At 39.7% G+C, this 9,706-nt stretch overlaps 1 long non-coding RNA gene across 1 annotated transcript; it reads left to right on the top strand.

Moving 5' to 3' along the window:
* The first annotated feature begins 9 nt into the window (after positions 1–9).
* LOC140525978 (uncharacterized) lies at positions 10–9,299 on the top strand. The gene is made up of 2 exons (XR_011974179.1): positions 10–903; positions 8,806–9,299. It is a non-coding gene; the product is annotated as an uncharacterized lncRNA (long non-coding RNA).
* The last annotated feature ends 407 nt before the right edge of the window (positions 9,300–9,706 follow it).

Raw genomic sequence — 9,706 nt, 5'->3', positions numbered from 1 at the left:
TGTCTGTTTGGTCCCGAGAGGAGGGAGAAGAGAGCGAGGATGAGAGATGGAGACTCCGTCCCAATCTTGGGCTACGGGAACGGGCAGAGTCCAAAATGGCTTCGTTCTAGATCTTCATTCTTTTTATTGAACATTTAGGGGAAGTTTTGAGCGAGACGTCCTGGACCCCACTACGTCAGCCCAGGATGTCGGAGCGTGTCCCAGGCGCCCGCAGTGCGCTCCCTTCCAGGCTGGGCCCCAGCTGCATCTCCTAGGGGAAGCCTCCCTGGATTCCTCCTGGCCGCCGGTGTAGACACGATCCCGTTTGTTTCTGTTTGTTTATCCTCGTACACGCGCGTGTGGTCTCTTGGAATAGAGTGGAAGCTCCTGGAAGGAGGGGCATTTCCTCTTTGAGCTCTCCCCCTGCCACCCAACGACCGCCCGATGGATGTATCGATGGAGGAAATCGGAGGGAATGGGAATCGATCCAGACTGCAAATAGAGGGGTGGGCGTGGGGAAGAGGTTCCTGTCTTTGAAAGTCTCGTAAAGAAGGAGAGAATGGGCGCCTTGGGTAGGAACAAGTCGGAACTCCGAGGCAATGACTTCTGCCTTCTGATCAAGTGTCATGAGAAGAGGACTTAAGGTGCCAGAGCAAATGCAACAGCTTAGGAAGGAAGGAAAGAGGGAATTAAGGAGGAAGGGAGAGACATAATGAAGGAATGAGTGAGGAAATGGGGAAAAACTGAAGTACTAAGTACAACGCACAGGGCTGAACCTGGGCGTAAAAGTAGAAAAGCAAGAGAATCCTTGCTCTCAAGGAGCTTCTGTTCTTTTGGGAGAGACAACATGTCCACATGGAGAGTAAATACATATAAACTATGGATGGGATGGGACCTGTTTTTCATCGATGGTGGCAACTGCTGGTGAGGAATACCTAAACCTAAACAGCACTGACTCCTCAAATTAGAGGAGCCCCATGGGATTTTTTGTGGGGGGATGTGATTAATGGTGAACCCCAGAAGAGACTAGAAAGTAGAAGTCAGAAGGTAAGAGGAGGAGAGAGAAGAGAAGAGAGGGAAAAAAGAAGAGGAGAGAGAGAGAAAGAGAGAGAAAGCAGTATAATGAAAACCCAGAGAGTATTGAGCAAGGCAACAGTGTCAAATGTATCAGAGAAATTAAGAATGCCGATTAAAATAAGACTATCAGATTCATCAGTTAAGGGATCATTGGTAATTATGGAGAGAGTAATTTCAGTTAGGTGATGAGATCAAAAGCCAAGTTGAGAAGTGGAAGCAAGGAATGTAACCAGCCCTTTCTAGGAATTGTGTAGAAAAAAAAGAAAAGAGATATAGAATGATAATTCAAATTATTTCCCCCTAGGATCGTGGATACATAGGCTTTTTATAAGCAACACTGAAAGAACCAATAGATTGGGGGAGACCGAAGATTAGAGGGGAAAAGATGATTGTTGGGACAATGTGCTGGGAAAGATGAGAGTAGACAGGATGATTGGGACATGCGCAGAAGGGTTGGCTTTCATGATGAAAAGGATCACCTCTTCATCAGAAACTGGAGTAAAGGAAGAAAGAATGAGAGATGGTATTAAAGAGTTTTGAGAAGTAGAGAAAGATAAAAGAGAGAGTTCCCGGCAAATAGCCTCGATTGTCTCAATAAAATGTGAGGTCCTCAACAAAAAAAGTAGAGGGAGGGGGTTTTGTGGAAAACTGGTGGAGAAAAGAAAAGGATTTTAATAGCCTTTGACTGTAATAGCTCTAAGAATCCAATTGAGATTAGATAACATAAATAAATCCTGGACCCAAATTGAATTGTTTCTTCCAACTCTATTCAATAGATTATTCCTGCAACTATACCCTCTTGCTTCTCTAGTTCATCCTTCACATAACTGCCAAAGTGGTTTTTCTAAAGCATAGATCTATGTCATTCCACTCTGCCCCCACTTAGTAAACTTCAGTGGCTCCCTGAATCAAATACAAAATCCTTTGTTTTACATTCAAACATTCTTTACAATTACATTTTAAATGTACAGTTTAATTACAATTAAAATTACATTCTTTACAATCTGATCCCAACCTACTTTTTCAAACTTATTTTATATTACTCTCCCTCTCACATTCTTTAGACTAGAAAAACTGACATTCTTGCTTCTCCTAACACAACATTCCATCTTCCATCTCTGTGCCTTTGAATTGTTCCCCTTTCGTGGCATCTACTCCCTCCTTACTTTTGCCTCTTCAAATCTCTAATTTCCTTCAAATCTCAACTTGAGGTTCATCTTCTATATGATTCCGTCTAGATACTAGTGTCTCTTCTCCTTTATTGTCCCTATCAGTAACCTTCTTCCCATCCCTACCCTCCACGTATTTTGTATGTACTTCACTGATGTTCTTATCCTGTTGAAATGTGTATTAGTGTTTATCCCTGTTTGCTGAAGTATAAGCTCAATGAAGGCAGGAATATGTCTAGCTCATGCTATAACAGTGATGATTCATACTTATAAAGCTTTATTAATTATTAAAGTATATATAATATATATAAAGCTATATTAAGTATTAAATAGTATAATGACATGTTAAGTATTAAGCTTGAGCGCATTTAGGAAAAAAATCAGGTTGGTGAAGGAACTCAAATCCACATCATATATGACATACTTCTACTATTGGAAAGGCTATCATGTGGAAGGGGAATTAGCTGTGTTCTTGTGACCCCCAGGAGAGAGAACTAAGACTGAAAGGTGAAAGTTTGAGGGCAAATTTTTTTCTTTTTCTTGTATATAGTACTTCATGGTTTTAAACAAGGCCTTTTTTTAAAACAAATATGTAAACTTGGAAGTTTGGGCTATTACAGTTGATGAAACTGAGGCATAGGACAGTTACATGATCTGTTCAAGATCACACATTTAGCAAATGAAAGAGTTCGTGTTCAAAAATAGCCTTGTGACTCTAAATTCATTGCATTTTTCACCAAGTCATGTCATGAATCAAACAACCATAGCCTCCAATGGGTACCAGTCATGCATGGCTCTCTAGAAGTAGCATTTTGTACTAAACAGTAGCACTGGCTAGGACACAAACAAAACAGTCAAGATTTAGGAGACTATTCAAAGGATCATTTTCAGGTACATAAAAAAAGTTTGCAAATTTAAGAGGTTAAATAAATTTTTAAAATGCTACATGTGCTATAGAAGTTGCCATGCATTTAATACAAAACAGTAGAAAACTCTCTATGAATATGTCAATAAAAACCACCCAAGGTAGAAGGTGAAATTAAAGCAGAAAGAAATATTCAGCATCCATCCAGACTAGTGGTCTTCCTTTCAGAGCATTCTCCTAGCAACAGAACTCATTGATTGAAAGAGCTAAGCAAAGATGCTCAGTGTTACTCAGAAAGCAGGTTATTGCTCTTGTTGCAGCAACCCCTTTGTAAGTATGAAAAGGTGATAAGATATTATAGATACTATAAAGGATTGTTAGCCTCACATTGAAGCATTAAAGGATGAAGAGCTTAGAGGTTTATTGTCCCACTTGTATCATTGTAGTTTAGAATTTAGCCCTTACAGCCCTATGCCAAATTCCTAAAGATATTAAATACTTCCTTGGTCCTCTCCCTTCCAACTTCAAAGGATGCTGAAAATGGTTTCAGAGTTTCAGGTGATTTCATTTCCATTTTTCTGCATATTGTAAAGCTGCTCAGCTCTTTATTTGAAAGCAACCTAAGTTCTGGATGCTAAGATGCAGGAAAGTCCTCGGTACAAAATGCTTTTCTTTTTATGATCTTGAACTTTTTTCAGGTTTCACCTTCCATCAACAATCTATCTCCCATTCTCTCTCATCCAGAGTAGGCATATTGACATGGTGTAGTCCTTTATACTCTTAATGCCCCTGGGACCTTCCAGCAGAAGAGATTTAGAGATGTTGTTGTTGTTCAGTCATGTTCAACTCACGTGACCATAGAGTCCATTGAGTATTTTGGTAAGGATACTGGAATGGTTTGCCATTTCCTTCTCTAGTAGATTAAGATAAGCAGAGGTTAAGTGACTTGCTCAGGGTCACACAGCTAGTAAGAGGTTGGATTTGAACTCAGGCCTTCCTGACTCTAGGTCCAGTGTTCTATCCACTGTACCACCCAGCTCCCTCTTTAGAGCCCCTTAGGGTCTTAGATTCTTAGAGTCTAGAGACTCCCAATCCAAGGAAAATCTATTCTAGAGAAAAAGAAAGTGGATAGAGGGAAGTGACAATAGGATTGGCACACAACTCTTCTAGAAGTTAAAGAAGTACATTCAAGAGGCCCTTTCATTGTTCAAATGTAACACTATTTCTATGTAACAGGGTCATATAGAATGAATGAATTTGGGCTAATTGGTTTATCCGAGCACAACTAGATTGTCCAACATGGAGGCACCTTGCTTCTGTGAGAAAACATCTCATATTTCCCTAGCACATGAATAGAAGTACCCTCTTTCCATTGGCTGCAATGGAAATAAGCTGCCTCTTTCAAAACTTTGAGACAGGGACAATTGTTCTCTTTTTTTCTTGTCTGGAGCCCAGAGAGGGTGAAAGTTCCTTCACAATACAGGCACCATGAATTGAACCAAAGGGCTACTTTTTTTCTCTTTCCCTTTTTAGATACCCATGGCCCCAAAAAATGAGCCTGGGGTTTTTGTTTGTTCTGATTCATTTTGACCTTCTCTGTTTCAGGTATAGGTTGTAGAATTCCCTCTAGACCTAGAATCATAGAGCTATGACAACCTCAGAACCAGGACTCCAGACTAGATGTTACAGCTGGCCAACCAACCTAGAGAGAAATGAGGATGCTTGCAACTCAAGCTCAAGGAAGACTGGATCAGGAACTTGTGTCTGTGCTACATAGGAACTGAGCTAAACTGTAGGCCAAATTCCCTTCTCTTTCTCAGAGTATAAGATGGTACAATATGAAAATATTAAGAGGTATGGATGAGGAGAGAATCATGAAACTGAGAATTAGGATAGGGAAAAAAAATCAGTTTAAGTCAGAGGCAAAGTAGGTAGAATGGGGATGGAGGGAACTTTCAGTCACTCTACCTGAATCCCACTGAACCTGAACTTGAGCTCCACATGTCTAAAAAATGGAAAAGGAGGGGATTTTTTTAAATGGCAGGGGAAAGATTTTTCTTTATTTTTTAATTTATATTTTTTTTTCTGAATTTAACAAACACCAAAAGAAAGAGCAGTTCCACATGCAAAGAACAGAACAAAGGATTGTGTAGGTATGTTAAACCATGAATCTCTATTAAATACAGTTTGCATATTTTTAAAAAAGTCTATGACAAATTCAGCATATAAGTACCAAAGCTGTCCCACTTATCTACATCCCTCTGTTATCTTCTATGCATTTAAAAAAGATGTTTCATTGACCTTTTCTTTCTTTTTTTTGGCAATACTATTGCTAGTTCCCCTTTCTTCCCTCCTCACATTAAAAAAAAAAAAGAAAAAAAAAAACACAAGCTGATAAACTCTCCCACTTACCACAGCACCTTTCCCAAACCTTTTCAGCTCTCCTTCAGACTTTCTGTTACTCCGTCTGCCCTCTCAGCTAAGATCCTTGTTTCATATTTCACTGATAATATTGAAACCATTTGCCAAAAGCTCCTTCTCTTCTTCTCATCTCACTTCACCCAGATGCCTCCTGCCACTATCTCTTCTTTCATTCCAGTCTCACACAAAGAGGTACCCCTTCTCCTTGCTAAGGCAAATCCTCCAATAGCACCCTTCAGCTCATTTCATCCTTGTTTTTCTTCTCCACTATCCTATCATCCACATTCTTCAATATCTCCCTATCTACTGGTTCTTTTTCTACTTTGCCTAAAATCACATCCTTGTCTTCCTACATCTTTAAAAAAATAACAACTCTCACCTGATCCAACCATTGTCATTATCTGTCATTCTCCTGTCTTTCATAGCTAAGATCTTTTTCTAAACTTTCTTCCATCTAGCTTCTGACCTTATTATTCGATTGAAACTGTCATCTCCAAAGTTACCAATGCTCTCTATCTGTCTGTCTATCTATCTATTTGTCTCTCTGTTTGAGATGTATTTGATGAGGATGATTAAATATTAGTGAATCAAGGAAACTTCTAGTTCAATAATGAATATTCAGACCATCAAAATAAGTGCTGTAATTTGAGAATATAACTAACAATAGCCCTAAATATATGACATACATAGATTATGGAAAATGAAATGCAAATTCCTAGCCACTCTAGCTATCATGGGATCTTCCATGCAGCCAACAGGAATGTCAAAAGAAATTAGAATATAAGGGGCAGAGCAGAAAGATGCACATACACTAACTCTTCCCCCACAGCCCATAAAATACCTGTAGAGAAAGACTCTCGACAAATTCTAGAGCAACGGAAGCCACAGAACAATGGAATGGAGGAGATTTCCGACCTAGGGTGACCTGAAAGGCCAACGGGAAAGGTCTGTTGCACCAGGCACAGATCAGAGCCCAGCTCAGCCTTGACTGCACAGCTCAGCTCTGGGAGGAGGACATGAGCAGGCCTTGGGGGTGGAATCCCCACCCCGGTAGCGTTGGTGTGCAGATCTCTCAATCCACAGGCACCAAAGGTCAGTGACAAGGTTTTTTCAGCTGGCCAAAAAGGGAGCAGGGTCTTTTCATAACTCCAGCCTCAGGTGGTGGCGGTAGAGGCCACATCTGGCAGCATTAGCTCCCACAGCAGCCCACATTCATTGTTGGATCTTAAAGCTCTGGGGGAGCTGAGCAGCTGATCCTTACCTCATCCTGTGTGGTTGCCCTGCCTCCACCTAATGTTTCTGGTGGAATTGAGCAACTTTTCTGAATCTCAGCCCCCAAAGCTGGCTTGGCAGAACTGGAGGCAAGGTGGCTGTGGAGAAGAAGCTCTACTACTCACAGATTTTGGGCACAAAAGTTTCTTTTGCTCCCAGACCATTGCACGTGCTTGATTGTGCCACTTTGCAGGAACTGAGATCTTACAGATCCCCAGAGTATACCTGACTCTTGACAAAGGACCCAAAAGTCAAGTAACTGGTTGGGAAAATGCCCAAAAAAGGGGAAAAAATAAGACGATAGAAGGTTACTTTCTTGGTGAACAGATATCTTCTCCCATCCTTTAAGATGAGGAAGAACAATGCTTACCATCAGGGAAAGATATAAAAGTCAAGCCTTCTGTATCCCAAACATCCAAAATAAATATTCAATGGTCTCAGGCCATGGAAGAGCTCCAAAAGGATTTTGAAAATCAAGTAAGAAAGGTGGAGGAAAAACTGAGAAGAGAAATGAGAGAGATGCAAGAAAATCATGAAAAGCAGGTCAACAATTTGCTAAAGGAGACCCCAAAAAATACTGAAGAAAATAACATCTTTAAAAATAGGCTAACTCAATTGGAAAAAGAGATTCAAAAAGACAATGAGGAGAAGAATGCTTTCAAAAGCAGAATTAGCCAAATGGAAAAGGAGATTCAAAAGCTCACTGAAGAAAATAGTTCTTTAAAAATTAAAATGGAACAGATGGAGGCTAATGACTTTATGAGAAACCAAGAAATCACAAAATAAAACCAAAAGAATGAAAAAATGGAAGCTAATGTGAAATATCTCATTGGAAAAACAACTGACCTGGAAAATAGATCCAGGAGAGATAATTTAAAAATTATGGGACTACCTGAAAGTCATGATCAAAAAAAGAGCCTAGACATCATCTTTCATGAAATTATCAAGGAAAACTGCCCTGACATTCTAGAACCAGGGGGCAAAATAAATATTGAAAGAATCCACAGATCACCTCCTGAAAGAGATCCAAAAAGAGAAACTCCTAGGAATACTTTAGTCAAGTTCTAGAGTTACCAGATCGAGGAGAAAATAGCATCTGGGTAGTTGGTGGGATTACACACACACACACACACACACACACACACACACACACACACACACACACACACACACACACACATAGAGAGAGAGAGAGACAGAGATCACAGGGTGAGTCGAATAGGAAGGGATCATATCTAAAAAAATAAAATTAAGGCATGAGAGAGGAATATATTGGGAGGGGAAAGGGAAAAATGGAATGGGGCAAATTATTTCTTGTAAAAGAGGCAAGAAAAAGACTTTTCAATGGAGGGAGAAAGGGGAGAAGTGAGAAGGAAAATGTGAAGCTTACTTTCATGACATTTGAGTCAGGGAAGGAATAAAATACACACTCATTTTGGTATGAAAACCTATCTTACAATACAGGAAAGTGGGGGAGAAGGAAATAAGCAGGGTAGGGGGGATGATGGAAGGGAGGGCAATGGGAGGAGGGACAAGGTCAGAAGAGAGAATAGAAGAAATGGGGTGCCAGATAGGTTGGAGGGAAATATAGTTAGTCTTACACAACATGACTATTATGGAAGTCATTTGCAAAACTACACATATATATAGCCCATAAGGAATTGCTTCCCTTTCCAATAGGGATGGGTGGGGAGGGAGGAAGGAAGAGAAGTTGGAACTCAAAGTTTTAGGAACAACTGTTGAGTATTGTTCTTGCATATAACTGGGAAATAAGAAATACAGGTAATGGGATATAGAAATTTCTCTTGCTCTACGGGACAAAAGAGAAGATGGGGATAAAGGAAGGGAGGGATGTTAAAAGGGAGAGCAGATTGGTGGTAGGGGTAATTAGAATGATTGGCATTTTGGGGTTGTGGGAGGGGAGAGATGGGAAGAAAATTTGGAACTCAAAATTTTGTGGAAATGAATGTTGAAAACTTAAAATAAATAAATAAATTTAATTTTTAAAAAATTGATGAACAGGAAGACTTCAGAGAGGCCTGGAAAGACTTCTATGAACTGATGCTGAGTGAAAGGAGCAGAACCAGGAGAACTCTATACACAGCAACAACCACAGAGTGCAAGGATCTTTTCTGGTAGACTTAGAACTTCATTGTAATGCAAGGACTTAAAAAATTTCCAGTGGTTTCTTAAGGCAAAATGCCTTCCACATCCAGAGGGAGAACTGTGGAATTCAATTGCAGAGTGTAGCAGATCATTTTCTGTTGTATTATGTTTTGGTTTGTTTTATAATTTCTCCCATTCATTTCAATTCTTCTATGCAACATGACTAAGGTGAAAGTGTATTTAATAGGAATGTATGTGTAGAACCTGTATAAAATTGTATACCATCTCAGGGAGGGAGGGTGGAGAGAGTGGGGAAGGAGGGGGAAGGAGAGGGTAAGCATCTAAGTTTTATGGAAGTGACTGTAGAACACTGAAACAAATAAAATAATAAAAAAATTTAAAAAAAGAAATTAGAACATATAGATAATGCTGAGATATGCAGAGTGACCATCTCTGTGTGACTAGATTGGAGCAAAACTATAGATTATGGGACTTAATGAGATAAGAGTAATTTGAAGTCTTTTGACTTTGACTCTCCTTACTTCTTCCTGGTGAGCAAAGATGCACTCCTTGGCTCATCCATATTAATGCTTCCCCAAATTCCCTAATCATCCAAACACATGTGACTTTCAGTCCCACCTCCCATTATATTCTAATGAAATCACACGTCACATTCTAATGCCAGCTCCTCTACTATCTTGAGAAGTAGAAACATCATTGTACATTCAGTTCAAGCTAGTCCAAGCTATCTGAACCAGACCTGAAGATCATTTTTTAAAGACATGAGTCAAAATGGAAATGAAGAAAGTCTACCCTA

The sequence above is a fragment of the Notamacropus eugenii genome, chromosome 2 (assembly GCF_028372415.1).
Source record: "Notamacropus eugenii isolate mMacEug1 chromosome 2, mMacEug1.pri_v2, whole genome shotgun sequence".
Taxonomy (NCBI): Eukaryota; Metazoa; Chordata; class Mammalia; order Diprotodontia; family Macropodidae; genus Notamacropus; species Notamacropus eugenii.
This window is presented reverse-complemented; position numbering and strand designations above follow the sequence as displayed.